This window comes from Salvelinus fontinalis, chromosome 7 (genome assembly GCF_029448725.1).
Source record: "Salvelinus fontinalis isolate EN_2023a chromosome 7, ASM2944872v1, whole genome shotgun sequence".
NCBI classification, from domain to species: Eukaryota; Metazoa; Chordata; class Actinopteri; order Salmoniformes; family Salmonidae; genus Salvelinus; species Salvelinus fontinalis.
This window is the reverse complement of record NC_074671.1, coordinates 16,338,557-16,356,005: the sequence shown is the minus strand read 5'-3', so window position 1 is coordinate 16,356,005 and position 17,449 is coordinate 16,338,557.

The window sequence follows — 17,449 nt, the reverse complement described above, 5'->3', positions numbered from 1 at the left end:
CCTTCTCTCTTTCCATCCCTCTAGCTCTCTCTCTGTCCTCTCTCTCCATCCCTCTAGCTCTCTCTCTGTCCTTCTCTCTCTCCATCCCTCTAGCTCTCTCTCTGTCTTTCTCTCTCTCCATCCCTCTAGCTCTCTCGCTGTCCTTCTCTCTCTTCATCCCTCTAGCTCTCTCTGTCCTCTCTCTCCATCCCTCTAGCTCTCTCTCTGTCCTTCTCTCTCTCCATCCCTCTAGCTCTCTCTTTGTCCTTCTCTCTCTCCATCCCTCTAGTTCTCTCTCTGTCCTTCTCTCTCTCCATCCCTCTAGCTCTCTCTCTGTCCTTCTCTCTCTCCATCCCTCTAGCTCTCTCTTTGTCCTTCTCTCTCTCCATCCCTCTAGTTCTCTCTCTGTCCTTCTCTCTCTCCATCCCTCTAGCTCTCTCTTTGTACTTCTCTCTCTCCATCCCCCTAGCTCTCTCTCTGTCCTCTCTCTCTCCATCCCTCTAGCTCTCTCGCTGTCCTTCTCTCTCTCCATCCCTCTAGCTCTCCCTTTGTCCTTCTCTCTCTCCATCCCTCTAGCTCTCTCTCTGTCCTTCTCTCTCTCCATCCCTCTAGCTCTCCCTTTGTCCTTCTCTCTCTCCATCCCTCTAGCTCTCGCTGTACTTCTCTCTCTCCATCCCTCTAGCTCTCTCGCTGTCCTTCTCTCTTTCCATCCCTCTAGCTCTCTCTCTGTCCTTCTCTCTCTCTCATCCCTCTAGCTCTCTCTCTGTCCTTCTCTCTCTCCATCCCTCTAGCTCTCCCTTTGTCCTTCTCTCTGTCCATCCCTCTAGCTCTCTCGCTGTCCTTCTCTCTCTCCATCCCTCTAGCTCTCTCGCTGTCCTTCTCCCTCTGTGTGTGTGTGTGTCTGCGTGTGTGTGTGTGTGACTGTGTGAGCGAGTGTTGGTCCCGTGTGGCTCAGTTGGTAGAGCATGGCGCTTGCAACGCCAGGGTTGTGGGTTCAATTCCCACGGGGGGGACCAGGATGAATATGTATGAACTTTCCAATTTGTAAGTCGCTCTGGATAAGATCGTCTGCTAAATGACTTAAATGTAAATGTGTTTGTGTGTGTTGCGGTATGACATTAATGAGAAGACGGACTGTGTGCTGCTGGGCCGGGGGACCTATGTAGTGGTGTACGCTGGGAGTCTGTCAGTGTTGCTGCGGTCTAAGTGGAGTTTGTTGAAGGAGGCGACCATCGTCTTCTACACACAACAGATCTCTCTCTCTCTCCCTCTCTGTCTCTCTCTCCCCCTCTCTGTCTGTCTCTCTCCCTCTCTCTCTATCCCCCTCTCCCCCTCTATATGTCTGTCTCTCTCTCTCTCCCCCTCTGTCTCTCTCTCTCTCGCTCTCCCTCTCTGTCTGTCTGTCTGTCCCTCCCTCCCTCCCTCCCTCCGTCTGTCTCCCCTGTCTGTGTCAATATGTTGGTCTGGTATGTGTTCACTGGTATGACACACACCTATACTATTTTCATTGAACTGTTGATTTGCTCTTAGCAACTCTGAGATGCTGCCTTCTAGGCAGAGTTCCTCTGTCCAGTGTCTGTGTTCTTTTGCCCATCTTAGTCTTTTCTTTTTATTGGCCAGTCTGAGATATGGCTTTTTCTTTGCAACTCTGCCTAGAAGGCCAGCATCCCGGAGTCACCTCTTCACTGTTGACGTTGAGACTGGTGTTTTGCGGGTACTATTTAATGAAGCTACATGTTGAGGACTTGTGAGGCGTCTGTTTCTCAAACTAGACACTCTAATGTACTTGTACTCTTGCTCAGTTGTGCACCGGGGCCTCCCACTCCTCTTTCTATTCAGGTTAGAGAGAGTTAGCTCTGTTCTGTGAAGGGAGTAGTGCACAGCGTTGTACGAGATCTTCAGTTTCTTGGCAATTTCTCACATGGAATAGCCTTCATTTCTCAGAACAAGAATAGACTGACGAGTTTCAGAAGAAAGGTCTTTGTTTCTGGCCATTTTGAGCCTGTAATCGAACCTACAAATGCTAATGCTCCAGATACTCAACTAGTCTAAAGAAGGCTAGTTTTATTGCTTCTTTAATCAGAACTGTTTTCAGCCATGCTAACATAATTGCAAAAGGGTTTTCTAATGATCAATTAGCCTTTTAAAATGAAAAACTTGGATTAGTTATACACATTGGGCCATTGGAACACAGGAGTGATCGTTGCTGATAATGGGCCTCTGTACACCTATGTAGATATTCCATTAAAAACCAACCGCTTCCAGCTACATTAGCATTTACAACATTAACAATGTCTGCACTGTATTTCTGATCAATTTGATGTTATTTTAATGTTATTTTAATTTTAATTCTTTCAAAAACAAGGACATTTCTAAGTGACCCCAAACGTTTGAACGGTAGTGTATATACACATACATATATACATATATACATATACATATACACACTTTCTTTAGAATATACCTTCCTTTATTATTCCCAAACCCTAACACCCCTCCCTCAATTGGAGTAAACAAATAAACAATAACACTTAGGCTTCTACTTCCAGCTTACACATTCTATACACATTTAACAGACACTATCTATTTTACAATAGTTAGATTTAGTTTTTTAGACTTTTCTATTCTCATAGTTTCTACAGATTGTAAATTAAAGATGACATTTTTATATTATTGATCGATTGACTATGACTTTTCAATTCACCCAGTATTGCTATCTGCAATGTTAACTCTAGGTAAATGTTCAATTCTTCGGCCATTCTTGGACCTGTGACTAAAAACGAGCTACATATGGACAATACCAAAATAAATGATCTAATGACTTTGCCTCCTCGCAGCAAAATCTGCAGAACTGGGAAGATTTTATCCCCCATAAATATAACATTCTATTGGTTGCAAGAATTTTGTATAGTAATTGAAATTTTTAAAATGGAAATTTTGAATCCGGCGTCATTTTGCATGTCACTTCATAAACCGTGTGCTATGTAATCGGTACATCAAAAATCTATTTTTGAAATTTTGCCATTTATATGACACAGCTGTACATTTTTGGAAATTGGAATTGGAATATATTTTTATGTATCACAATTTCTTTAACCAATTTTGGTCTTTAATACAGGGCCAACAGACAAGTTCCTTACTTTTTCCCTCTGCCACTTGCCTCTACCATTTTTGTGGTAATGCTGCAATTAGTTGGTTCTAATTTGGGGTAGATCTGTCAGGTGTGCTCCCTCTCTGGCCTCTAGGTCACCAGGCTGCTCGTTTTGGTGCACACCTGTCACCATCGTTAAGCGCATCAGCACATTATGACACTCACCTGGACTCCATCATTTCCCTGATTACCTGCCCTATATATGTCACTCCCTTTGGTTCCTTCCTCAGGTGTCATTGTTTCTGTGTCATGTCTGTGCGTTGTTTGTGTTTCTTGTTTTGTATTTAGTTGCGTTTATTTATTAAAACACTCACTCCCTGAACTTTCTCCCCGACTCTCAGCGCACATCGTTACAAGAGCAAACATTTCCATACAGTATGTCTGTGTTAGCTGCATGTGTGACATAACTCCACTAGTCCTATTTCTGATATCATTTACAAAGATTACCTTTTTTTATAGAGGAACAGTTTTTTAAATCAATTAGTATATTTGAGTTTAACCACAATATTTGTTGTATTATTTGTTCTGTCTTTTCAGGTGGATTAAACTGAAATTGCAACCAACTTTCTAAGGGTTGTTTAAAAAATAACAATATTTTGGAGATTTCAAATAACCAAAAGTGAGCTGTTGTATGCTGAATAAAGGGGAAAAGGCCATTCTTGAACATGGGGGGAGACATTCTTATTAATTTAGTATAACTTTTGTATGACTGATGCCTTTAGTGAGAGGTCTAATGCTTTAATATTTAATAATTTCTGCCCTCTGAATTAATATTCATTACATAAATAGGCCCTTTTAATTTTGTCTGGCTTGCCATTCCAAATAAAACTGTATATATTTTGCTCATATAATTTAAAAAGCAGGTCACAGGCAAAACCATAAGCAAATAGGTAAACTGTGATATGACTAAAGAGTTAATCAGGGTGATTTTCCCACAAAATACAGGTATTTTCCCTTCCATGGTAGCAAGATCTTATATATTTTTGTTAACTTTCCATGAAACATTTATTGGAGTGATATCATTTATTTATTTTGGGATATGAATGCCGAGTATGTCCACATCCCCGTCAGACCATTTTATTGGCAAACTACACGGTAATGTAAAAGTTTTTTTATTTTTATTGATCCAATATATAATATAGTACACTTATCATCACATGTGTTGTGTTGTTCTACAGCAGGTGAAGAGTTTAATTCTAAAATGCTTGTATTAATTAAAGAACATGGTGAAAAAACTATGACAGACATGTATTAGGTTTAAAATCTATCACTTGATGGTTTTATTTAATGTTTTTTTTGTTGCAAAAGGCTATATGTCCACCTCCCTCTGAGAGAAATAAGTAGCATTACTATGTACATGTCAAGAACTACCAAGAACTGTAGATATGATACATTTGTGACATCAATATTTATATTTTTTTTACAAAAGTGCATCAATACAGTAATGGCGTAGCATTGACTATCATTAAATGTGAAGACTGTTAATTTATCAAATCAATTCTCTATCTGTAATTTAATTATGCGGTTAAACTAATCATGTAACTTTAATTAACTAGAAAGTTGGGGCACCACGGAAAAAAGTTTATATTTACCGAATTAACTCTCCAGATATTTTCACATCTTATCATTACAGTCACTTATTAATATATTTGATTACCTCATCAGTCTCATTACTGAACGTCGCAAACATTTCTGAACCCTAACATAAATCATGAATCAGTGATATACAAATTGGCTTAATTATTTATTTACTAACTAATCAATAACAGAATTACATAAACACACACAATAGGTCATACATTGGTTACTGACATGATAGAACAGTCCCTAGTTGGCTAAGCCGATATGACAGCTTGGTAGACAAAGGAAAGGGGTGGGGACAGTTGAAGAGCGGGAAACTCAAAGTTTGTAACTACACTCATGGAAATGCTAATACTTTTAACATGAGCAACTGCTCATTCGAAAATTAATTGCAATTTACATATTTACGAGTGTATGCCTTTGTTGTCCCTCTCTGCGATCGCCGGTCCGTCTGCTGGATGATAGTTAATCAGAGAGTCTCTGCTTGTTTAACGCTGGTCGCCGTGTCCTTTGTAGATCTGTTATAATGGATACGTCAGCGTACCCTGTAGTTCTTAGAGTTTTTCTGTTAGAATAGATGCTTCCGAGGTTGTCGGTATTCTCGTCCTAGACTCACACATATTTTCAGCTGCAGACTGATAAAGGTTACGGTCTAGGATTTACTTCTTCGGTAGTGATCGATAGTTTCAGAGTTTAGCCATTTCAACGTGGGGACTCTCTCCTGGCGTTATCTTGACTCTAGTTTGTAGATTTCTTAACCATTCGTGATGTACGGTTTACCGTGCGTCTCTTCGGCATAAAATGTACATTTTGTCACAAGTGCTTTTATACTCTGTGGAAGAAAGGGCAGTTCCATGATGCCTGATGTAATGTCTGGGATCACGGGGGCGTGGCCACTGACTAGTTAAGACTTCATATCTCAACACGTATCTCGTTTAGAAGGCCAACATCACATTACATCTTCTCACAAATAGTTTCATATTCAATCATATATTTTATACAACCATCAGATGTTTACACAACCAAAGACACAGTAATGTGTGTTTCATATCCTTCTATGAGATCACCAAATGAAACAAACTCGACATGACTGTCCCTTAAGTGTCCACGGACCATTCCCACATTTTCACAAATATAAATATTCTTAGGAGTTTTGGCAAGAAGAATGTCTTTGTTCTCCATAGGCTCTCTCCCTCGATACTCCATGGCAGCAAAGAGAGTTTCTCCCAGGAATTTATGACCGTTGTAAAACCTGTGGTGGGAAAGAGAGTGAGAGAGGGGGGAAGCCACGATATACACCCAAAAGGGCCACGTCGTGACAGTAATATGAGATCTATATGTAAAACATTTACATTTGACATTTTAGTCATTTATTTCTCTGAGAGTGAGGTGGATAAATAGCATTTTCCAAAAAAGAAATGGTCATTTAGCAGATGCTCTTATCCAGACCGATTTACAGTTAGTACATCCATCTTAAGATAGCTAGGTGAGACAACCACATCACAGTCAAATAAACAATACACCAACATTCCATTCCAGCTAAACAATGGATATATACAATATTGAATTTTAAAAAATCTAAATTCCATGAACAAATAAATATGAGAACAGTAATATTTTACACACACACAAAAGTACAATAAGCATTAATTTATTATGAAAAAAACTGACATGTAGAATTGTAATGATCCTGATCAAGCACATTGTGTGTGTATGTGTGTGTACAGTGGTTCCTCCTTTAAAAGTTGCGAGCTTACACCGCGGGACTTAGAGGTATCCAGCGTCACGGCTTCATTGCTCCAGACCACCACAAGGGGGAGTTAGAGCACTCATTATGCATTTGGGTCCCAATGTTTTCATATGACCAATCATGTCGAGTGGTTCCAATGACGAATTTGACGTGAGCCATTCATCGCTGGTGACCTTCTTCAGCAAAGATGACTGACAAAACATTATAGTGGAAGCAAATGTAAGTAATTATAACGTCATAATGAGTCAAGCAAAAAAGTACAATTGAGAGGAATATGTAGTGAAGGTCCAGGAACGGTAGTCGATGCACGGGCGCAGGGTTTTGTCCTTCTTCTCCACAAAGAAGAACCCTGCGCTGGCAGGGGCGGCAGAAGGACGGGTACCCCCTGCAGCCAGGGAGTCCTTGATGTATGTCTCCATAGCCTTGGTCTCCGGACCCGACAGTGAATACAGCCGTCCCCGGGGTGGTGTAGTGCCTGGGAGAAAGTTGATCCCGCAGTCATAGGGTTGATGTGGAGGAAGCGAAGTGGCCCGGGCCTTGCTGAAAACCTCCCGAAGGTCCTGATACTCCGCGGAGAGGTTTGAGGCTTCTTCTGAGCCCACAGGAAGACGTCCCGGGGCAGGCTACGCCAACTTCAGGCAATGGGCGTGACAGAATAGGTTTCCAACCCATGATAGTACCGCTGGAGCCAAGAAAACCCCAATACCACGGGAACCTGAGGAGACTTGATGAGCATAAACTGTATAGACTCACTGTGGTTCCCAGACACACGCAGGTGGATAGGAGTGCTCTAATGTCCATGGGAATGGAGAGGGGCTGAGTGGTGACGCCCAGCTCAAACACCAGGGTGGCATCCATGAAACTCTTGTCGGCCCCAGAGTCAATGAGAACCCAGAGAGATTTTGACTGGTCGCCCCACAGCAGGATGGCATGGAGATGGTCTGTGTAAGCGTTCGGCTGGAGCCTAGTTCTGCCGAGTTGCATCAGCTCCGGAAAAGGCGAGTCGGCAGACCTCAGAGACTCTCAGGGAACTCAGGTAAGCTCAGATTCTCCCGGGGACTTCCCGGGGTTCCTCGGAGGCAAGATGTGATCCTTGGGTGAGTGATTGGGACCAGAATCAGATCTACTCTCCCTCCTACGTTCCCATAGCCGCCCATCGATCCAGATGGTCAAGGCGATGAGTGAGTAGAGATCCGTTAGGCAGCTCCCAGGCTGCAAGCTTCTGCAAGCTTTGACCTCCTCCAATAATCCATGAAGGAATGTATCAAACAGGGATTCCGCGTTACAGGCACTCTCGGCAGCCAACGTGCGGAAATCAGACGCATAGTCCGCCACACTGCGGGAGTCTTGGCGAAGCTGGAGTAACTTCTGTGCAGCCTCTCTCCCGGACAATGGAGAATCTAAAACCTTTTACCTCAGCCACAAACTCCTCCAGGCTGAAACACACTGCAGATTGTTGTTCCCACACTGCTGTAGCCCAGGCGAGAGCCTTCCTGGACATTAGCATCATGAGATACGCCATCTTCAAGCGGTCCAATGGGAAGGACGAGGACTGTAGCTTGAAAATGAGGGAACACTGGGAGAGGAACGCCCGACAGGTTCCTGACCCTTCATCGAAGTGTTCCGGAGCAGGGTCTCTGGAAGCTGGGGTGGCCTGGAGAGACGCACTGCTGACAGTGGTGTTACTGAGGGGCTGGGAGGTTACTCTCATAGCCTCACAGATAATCCACAAAATTGCTCCAACAAAGTAACTCCTTGTGTCACTCAATGGTGGCTCCTTGGGAGGAGATGGTCCGAGTCTGCTCGGTCTGTCATGGCCACTTCGTACTATCAGACCTCAGGATAAGACCCAGATGCAGACAGTTCAAAATAACAAAAATGTATTGACAAAAAAGGGTGCAGGCAATCGACAGGTCAAGGGCAGACAGAGGTCAATAATCCAGGGCAGAGTCCGTAATATACAGAACGGCTGTCAGACTCAGGGTCAGGGCAGGCAGAATCGTCAAAAACCGGGAGAACTAGAAAACAGGAACTAACGAGAAACAGGAGTACGGGAAAAGAAACGCTGGTAGGTTTGATGAGACAACAGCAACTGGCAACAAACAAACATAAAACATAGGTATATTTTGCACAGGGGATAATGGGGAAAATGGGCAACACCTGGAGGGGTTGGAGACGAGCACAAGACAGGTGAAACAGATCAGGGTGTGACAATAACAAGGGAAGTAACTAGAGGGGATAGCGTTTTCCCTTCTCGACACAGTACAATCGGTCAATCGGCCTTCTTTGTTAGAGCTACAATATATTGTAATGCAACGCCCATGGACTTGAGAAGCTGAACTGATTATTGTATTTTTAAATGTAAATTAAAAACATGGCTCAAATGTATCCAAACCTGTTATCTGTGGTTCCTCATATGTAAGACGACAGTGGATGATAGTGTTGTTGTTGTTGTTAGAAGGATATATTATTGGATGTAATGTATTTGTATTGTTTTAGTGAGTATTTGTATAGTGGCTGTGTAAAGGCCTTTACCTGTCCAGGGACTACAGGTGCAAATGAGCTTTTGGCTAACCCCGGCACATTTACATGGATGTTGCACTATTGTAACATTGATGTGCATTGTCCCCTACAAAGAAATAAATAAATAGATTGAAAAGAATTGCCAGTAGATTGTCGACGTGATTCATGATGATGACTACTTGTCAAGCTTGATAGGTAAGATTTTGAAAGTATGATGTTGACATGATCATTCCAATCAAAGCTACGGTAGATATAACATGATTTGACATCATTTTATCTGTGGCCAATGACCTCGAGCTTTCTTGGATTGGCACTACTAATGTAAATCTATAGCAGCACCCAAGGGGGCTTGAACTTTCTAGCTCTCCCTGTAGATTTTGCGTTGACGTAGTGACATAACACTGAGCCAATCACGGCGCAACTAGATAAGATTACCAACCCCTACACTTATTTTCTCCTGGCTGCCCCACCACCACAGAAAGCACTGAGCTAGGCTGAAACACCGACATTTTGGAACGAGCTTATTCATGTTTGTATGCAGCTTTATTAACTCAATATTTTTTTTAACTTTGTTTGCAAACTGATATGTGGTACGTATTAATCCCAAATTAACATGCCAAACAGGCAAAATATGAGTTTATTTTTTTGCTAAACATGGGGGGCTCAAAATAGGTTGCCACTGATCACCGCAATCGAAACAAATAATCTGCTCAAACCCCAACCAAGGATTATCAAAAGCCGTACTTTAAATTCTTTGACAACACAAAGATTCCTAGATGCCCTTCCAGACTCCCTCCACCTACCCAAGGACATCGAAGTTCAAAAATCAGTTAACCACCAAACTGAGGATCTAAATATAACCTTGCGTAATACCCTAGATGCAGTAGCACCTCTAAAAACAAACAAAAAACATTTGTCACAACAAATTAGCTCCATGATGTACAGAAAACACCCGAGCCCTGAAGCAAGCTTCCAGAAAATTGGAATGGAAATGGCGCTCCACCAAACTAGAAGTATTCTGACTAGTTTGGAAAGACAATACCATGCAATATCGACAAGCCCTCACTGCTGCTCGATCAGCCTACTTTTGCAACCTAATTGAGGAGAATAAAAACATTTTGATACCTTATTTTTGATACTGTCGCAAAGCTAACTAAAAAGTTGCATTCCCCAAGTAAGGATGGCCTTCACTTCCGCAGTGAGGAAATCATGAACTTCTTTGATGAAAAGATCATGATCACTAGAAAGCTAATTACAGACTTCTCTTTGAATCTGCGTATTTCTCCAAAATTCATTTGTCCTGAGTCTGCACAGAACTGCCAGGACCTAGGATCAATGGAGACACTCAAGTTTTTTAATCCTGTATCTCTCGACAGATTCACAAAAATAGTCATGGCCTCTAAACCTTCCAGCTGCCACTGGACCCTATTCCAACGAAACTACTGAAAGAGCTGTGCTTGGACCTCCTATTTTGAACATGGTACAGCAACTGCACCGTCTGCAACCGCAGGGCTCTCCAGAGGGTGGTGCGGTCTGCCCAACACATCACCGAGGGCAAACTACCGGCCCTCCAGGACACCTACAGCAACCTATGTCGCGGGAAGGCCAAATAGATCATGAAGGAAGGACAACAACTACCCGAGCCACTGCCTGTTCACACATCATCTAGAACACACATATCATCCAGAAGGCGAGGTCAATACAGGTGCTTCTATCTCAAGGCCATCAGGCTGTTAAATAGCCATCACTAGCATCTTAGAGGCTGCTGCCCTAAAGACATAGACTTGAAATCACTGGCCACTTTAATAATGGAACACTAGTCACTGTAATAATGGAACACTAGTCACTTTAATAATGGAACACTAGTCACTTTAATAATGGAACACTAGTCACTTTAATAATGGAACACTAGTCACTTTAATAATGGAACACTAGTCACTGTAAGGAGTGACGTCGGACAGGAGAAGCAGGTATGCAGAGTCAAATATTTAATAGGGAAAAGACATAGAGCACGACAGGAACAGCGTCAGCACACGGGTAAACAAGGACATATGACAAACGTCCATCCCGAAGCAGGGAACAGAGCTAGGAAACAGACAGATATAGAGAAGGCAATAACACAGGTAATAGAGTTCAGCTGAGTCCAATGAGCGCAGCTGCGCGTGACGGGGAAAGGCAGGTGTACGTACTGATGGTGGCTTGATTGCGTAATCCTGGTGAGCCTGGCACCCTCGGGCGCCAGGGGGAGGAAGAGCGGGAACAGGCGTGACAGTCACTTTAAGTTAATAATGTTTACATATTTTGCATTACTCATCCTATATGTATATACTGTATTCTATTCTATTCGACTGTATTTTAGTCTATGCCGCTCCGACATTGCTCGCCCAAATATTTATATATTCTTAAATCAATTAATTTACTTTAGATTTGTGTGTATTGTTGTGAAATTATTAGATATTACATATCACTGCACTTTTGGAGCTAGAAACACAAGCATTTTGCTACACCTGCATACATAACATCTGCTTAACATGTGTGTGTAACCAATCAAATTTGGTTTGATTTGATAATAAACAGCTCCCTATCCTCCGGATACATACCAAACTCACTAAAAGTGTCAGTAAAAAATAATCTCCTGAAAAAGTCAAACCTTGACCTGGAAAATATTATAAAACTATCGACTTATATCGAATCTCCCATTCCTCTCAATTAAAAAAAAAAAAGCTGTTGCGCAGGAACTCACTGCCTTCCTGAAGACAAACAATGTATACGAAACGCTCCAGTCTGGTTTTAGACCCCATCATAGTACTGAGACTGCACTTGTGAAGGTGGTAAATCACCTTTTAATGGTGTCAGACCAAGGCTCTGCATCTGTCCTCGTGCTCGATAACCACATTCTTTTGGAGAGATTGGAAACTCTAATTGGTCTACACGGACAAGTTCTTGCCTGGTTTAGATCTTATCAACCACTCAATCAAATGTATTTATAAGGCCCGTTTTACATCAGCAGATGTCACAAAGTGCTATACAGAAACTCAGCCTAAAACCCCAAACAGTAAGCAATGCAGATGTATATGTAGAAGCACGATGGCTAGGAGAAACTCCCTAGAAAGGCCAGAACCTAGGAAGAAATCTAGAGAGGAACAAGGCTCTGAGGGGTGGACAGTCCTCTTCTGGATGTGCCAGATGGAGATTATAAGAGGACATGGCCATTAAAGCCAGATCGTTCTTCAAGATGTTCATAGATGACCAGCAGGGTCAAATAATAATCAGGGGTTGTAGAGGGTGCAACAGGTCAGTACCTCAGGAGTAAATGTCAGTTGGCTTTTCATAGCCGAGCATTCAGAGGTCGAGACAGCAGGTGCGGTAGAGAGAGAGAGAGAGAGTCGAACATAGCAGGTCCGGGACAAGATAGCACGTCCGGTGAACAGGTCAGGGTTCCCTATCTGCAGGTAGAACATTTGAAACTGGAGCAGCAGCACGACTAGGTGGACTGGGGACAGCCAGGAGTCATCGGGCCAGATTGTCCTGAGGCATGATCCTAGGGCTCAGGTCCTCTGGGAGGGGAGGGAGAGAGGAGAGAGAGAGAATTAGAGGGAGCATACTTAAATTCACACAGGACACTAGATGAAACTGGAGAATTACACCAGATATAACAGACTGACCCTAGCCCCCGGCACATAGACTATTGAAGGATATATGAAGGAGACTGAGACAGGGGTGGGTCGGGGGACACTGTGGCACCATCCGACAATATCCCCAGACAGGGCCAACCAGGCAGGATATAAACCCACCCACTTTGCCAAACCACAGCCCCCACACCACAAGAGGGATATCAACAGACCCCCAATTTCTACCCTGAGACAAGGCTAAGTATAGCCCCCGAAGATCTCCTCCACCGCACACGCCCAAGGGGGCGCAAAACTGGACAGGAAGATCACATCTGTGACTAAACCCACTCAAGTGATGCACACCTCCTAGGGACAGCATAGAAGAACACTAGTAAGCCAGTGACTCAGCCCCCGTAATAGGGTCAGAGGCAGACAATCCCAGTGGAGAAAGGAGAGTCGGCCAGGCAGAGACAGCAACGGGCGGTTCGTCACTCCAGTGCCGCCAGACTATACTCAATCATAAGACCTACTGAAGAGATGAGTCTTCAATAATGACTTAAAGGTCGATCACATGGATAGGCAGACCATTCCATAAAAATGTAGCTCTATAGGAGAAAGCCCTGCCTCCAGATGTTTGCTTTGAAATTCTAGGGCCAATAAGGAGGCCTGCGTCTTGTGACCATAGCGTACATGTAGGTATGTACGGCAGGACCAAAGCGGAGCGATAGGTAGGAGCAAGCCCATGTAATGCTTTGTAGGTTAGCAGTAAAACCTTGAAATCAGCCCTAGCCTTAACAGGAAGCCAATGTAGAGAGGCTAGCACCGGAGTAATATCATCACATTTTCTGTTTCTAGTCAGACTTCTAGCAGCCCTGTTTAGCACTAACTGAAATTTATTTAGTGGTTTATCTGGGTATCCGGAGAATAGAGCATTGCAGTTCTCTAATCTAGAAGTGACAAATGCATGGATTATCTGTTCTGCATAATTTTTGGTCAAAAAGTTACAGATTTTTGCAATGTTACGTAGATGGAAAAAAGCTGTCCTTGAAACAGTCTTGATATGTTCGTCAAAAGAGAGATCAGGGTCCAGATTACCGCCGAGGTCCTTCACAGTTTTATTTGAGACGACTGTACAACCATCAAGATGAATTGTCAGATCCAACAGCAGATCTCTTTGTTTCTTGGGACCTAGAACTAGCATCTCTGTTTTGTCCGAGTTTAAAAGTAAAAAATGTTCTGCCATCCACTTCCTAATTCCTGAAACACAGGCTTCCAGGTCAGGGAATTTTGGGGTTTCACCATATTTCATCAGAATGTGTAGCTGTGTGTTGTCCGCATAGCAGTGAAATTTGACGTGTTTCCCGAATGACATCACCAAGAGGTAAAAATATATAGTGAAAGCTATATTGGTCCTAAAATGGAACCTTGAGGAACGCCGAAACTTACAATTTGATTTGTCAAAGGACAAACCATCCACAGAGACAAACTGATATCTTTCCGACAGATAAGATCTAAACCAGGCAAGAACTTGTCCGTGTAGACCAATTTCTAATCTCTCCAAAATAATGTGGTGATTGAGGGTGTCCAAAGCAGCACTAAGGTCTAGGAGCACGAGGACAGATGCAGAGCCTTGGTCTGACGCCATTAAAAGGTAATTTACCACCTTCCCGAGTGCATTCTCAGTAATATAATGGGGTCCAAAACCAGACTGAAGCATTATGAATACATTATTTGTCTTCAGTAAGTTGATGCGCAACAGCTTTTTCAGAAATATTTCAGAGGAATGGGAGACTCAATATAGGCTGATAGTTTTGTTACATTTTCCAGGTCAAGGTTTGGCTTTTTCAAGAGAGGCTTTATTACTGCCACTTTTAGTGAGTTTGGTACGTATCCGGAGGATCGGGAGCTGTTTATTATGTTCAACATAGGAGGGCAAAGCACATGAAGCAGCTCTTTCAGTAGTTCAGTTGGAATAGGGTCCAGGATGCAGCTTGATGGTTTAGAGGCCATGACTATAACAGATTTCAAGGTTTTACTGCTAACCTACAAAGCATTACATGGACTAGCTCCTACCTATCTCTCCGATTTGGTTCTGCCATACATATCTACACGTACGCTACGGTCACAAGACACAGGCCTCCTTGCTGTCCCTAGAATTTTTAAGCAAACAACTGGAGGCAGGGCTTTCTCCTATAGAGTTAAATTTTTATGAAATGGCTGCCTATTCATGTGAGAGACACGGACTCGGTCTCAACCTTAAGTCTTTACTGAAGACTCATCTCTTCGGTACATCCTATTATTGAGTGTGGTCTGGCCCAGGGCTGCGAAGGTGAAGGGCAAGGCACTGGAGTGACGAACCACCCTTGCTGTCTCTGCCTGGCTAGCTCCCCTCTCTCCACTGGGATTGTCTGAGATGACACTCAGTTCATAAAACAGGAAAGGTGGGTAAACGTTAAGCTAATGCTGATTTTGGTGTAGTAGGTGCATGAATGGTAAGATTGCATCACGTTGCGTAACCAGTGTTCTAGATGCTAGCGTGCACACACACACACATACACACACACACACACACATACACACACACACACACACACACACACACACACACACACACACACACACACACACACACACACACACACACACACACACACACACACACACACACACACACACACACACCCTGTGTGGAGGAGGAATGATACATGAAGATGTGGTAGGCTATAAACAGGTCTAACAGCATGTTAAATCATTCACTTTCAACTAACTCCATGACATTAAACTTATCATGACATGAGATGAAACTGATCCAACTCAAACCAGATGAACATACCCCAACTTCTGTCAGAGTCTAAGCCTTCAGTCTGACCTCCAATCTAGTTGGACCATCTTTAATTTTTTATTTAACCTTTATGTTAACAGGGAAGACATATTGAGACCTAGGTCTCTTTTACAAATGTGCCCTGAATAATACAATAAAAAATACACATTATACAGAACAAATACAGTTGAAGTCAGAAGTTTACATCCACTTAGGTTGGTGTCATTAAAACTCATTTTTCAACCACTCCACAAATTTCTTGTTAACAAACTATAGTTTTGGCAAGTCGTTCAGGACATCTAGGACATTTCCAACAATTCTTTACAGACAGATTATTTCACTTATTATTCACTGTATCACAATTCCAGTGGGTCAGAAGTTTACATACACTATGTTGAATGTGCCTTTTAACAGCTTGGAAAATTCCAGAAAATTATGTCATGGTTTTAGAAGCTTCTGATAGGCTAATTGACATCATTTGAGTCAATTGGAGGTGTACTTTGGATGTATTTTAAGGCCTACCTTCAAACTCAGTGCCTCTTTGTTTAACAAACGCGGACATGACCATTAAAGCCAGATCGTTCTTCAAGATGTTCAAACATTCGTAGATGACCAGCAGGGTCAAATAATAATCAGTGGTTGTAGAGGGTGCAACAGGTCAGTACCTCAGGAGTAAATGTCAGTTGGCTTTTCATAGTCGAGCATTCAGAGGTCGAGACAGCAGGTGAGAGAGAGAGGAGTGACGAACCACCCTTGCTGTCTCTGCCTGGCTAGCTCTCCTCTCTCCACTGGGATTGTCTGCCTCTGACCCTATTACGAGGCCCGAGTCACTGGCTTACTAGTGTTCTTCCATGCTTTCCCTAGGAGGGGTCTGTCACGTCATGCAAGGCTTTTTTCGCTATACTCGACTTGAGTGGATTGAGTCACGTGATCTTCCTGTTTCTGGCTTGTGCGGTAGAGGATGCTCGTGGGCTATACTCAGCCTTGTCTCAGGGTAGTAATTTAATGGTCTGTTGATATCTCTCTAGTGGTGTGGGGGCTGTGCTTTGGCAAAGTGTGAGGGATTATATCCTGACTGGTTGGCCCTGTCATCGGACAGGTCCACAGTGTCCTCTGACCCTCCCAGTCTCAGTCTCCATTATCTATGCTGCAATATTCAATGTGCTGGGGGGCTAGGGTCAGTCTGTTCTGTCTGGTGAAATTCTCCTGTCTTCTCTGATGTGTGAACTTGTGAACTGAAGTAGGCTCCCTCTAATTCTCCCATCTCTCTCACTCTATCTCCCCTTACGGAGGACCTGAGCCCTAGGACCATGCCTCAGGACTACCTGGCCTGATGACCAGTCGACCTGGTCGTGCTGCTGATCCAGTTTCTGCTCTTTTGCCTGTGGCTATGGAATCCTGACCTGTTCTCCAGATGTTCTACCTTGTTGTGCTGCTGCTCCAGTGGCAACTGTTCTGCCAGCGGCTATGGAACCCTGACCTATTCACCAGACGTGCTAGCCTGTCCCGGACCTGCTGTTTTCTCTGTCTCTGTCTCTGTCTCTGTCTCTGTCTCTGTCTCTGTCTCTGTCTCTGTCTCTGTCTCTGTCTCTGTCTCTGTGTGTCTCTCTGTCTCTCTCTGTCTCTCTGTCTCTCTCTGTCTCTCTGTCTCTCTGTCTCTCTGTCTCTCTCTGTCTCTCTGTCTCTCTGTCTCTCTGTCTCTCTCTCTCTCTCTCTCTGTCTCTCTGTCTCTGTTTCGAACTCTCTCTCTCTCTCTCTCTCTCTCTCTCTCTCTCTCTCTCTGTTTCGAACTCTCTCTCTGTTTCGAACTCTGAATGCTTAGCTATGAAAGACCAACTGACATTTACTCAGAGTCTGGTTCCTTTCTTGGCTGTTTGGGGTTTTAGGCTGGGTTTCTGTATAAGCACTTTGTGACATCTACTAATGTAAAAATATAAATACATTTGATCTGATTTTATATAACCCCAATTCAGATTGACTCATCTAACAGAGATGACACTCAGTTCATAAAACAGGAAAGGTGGGTAAACGTT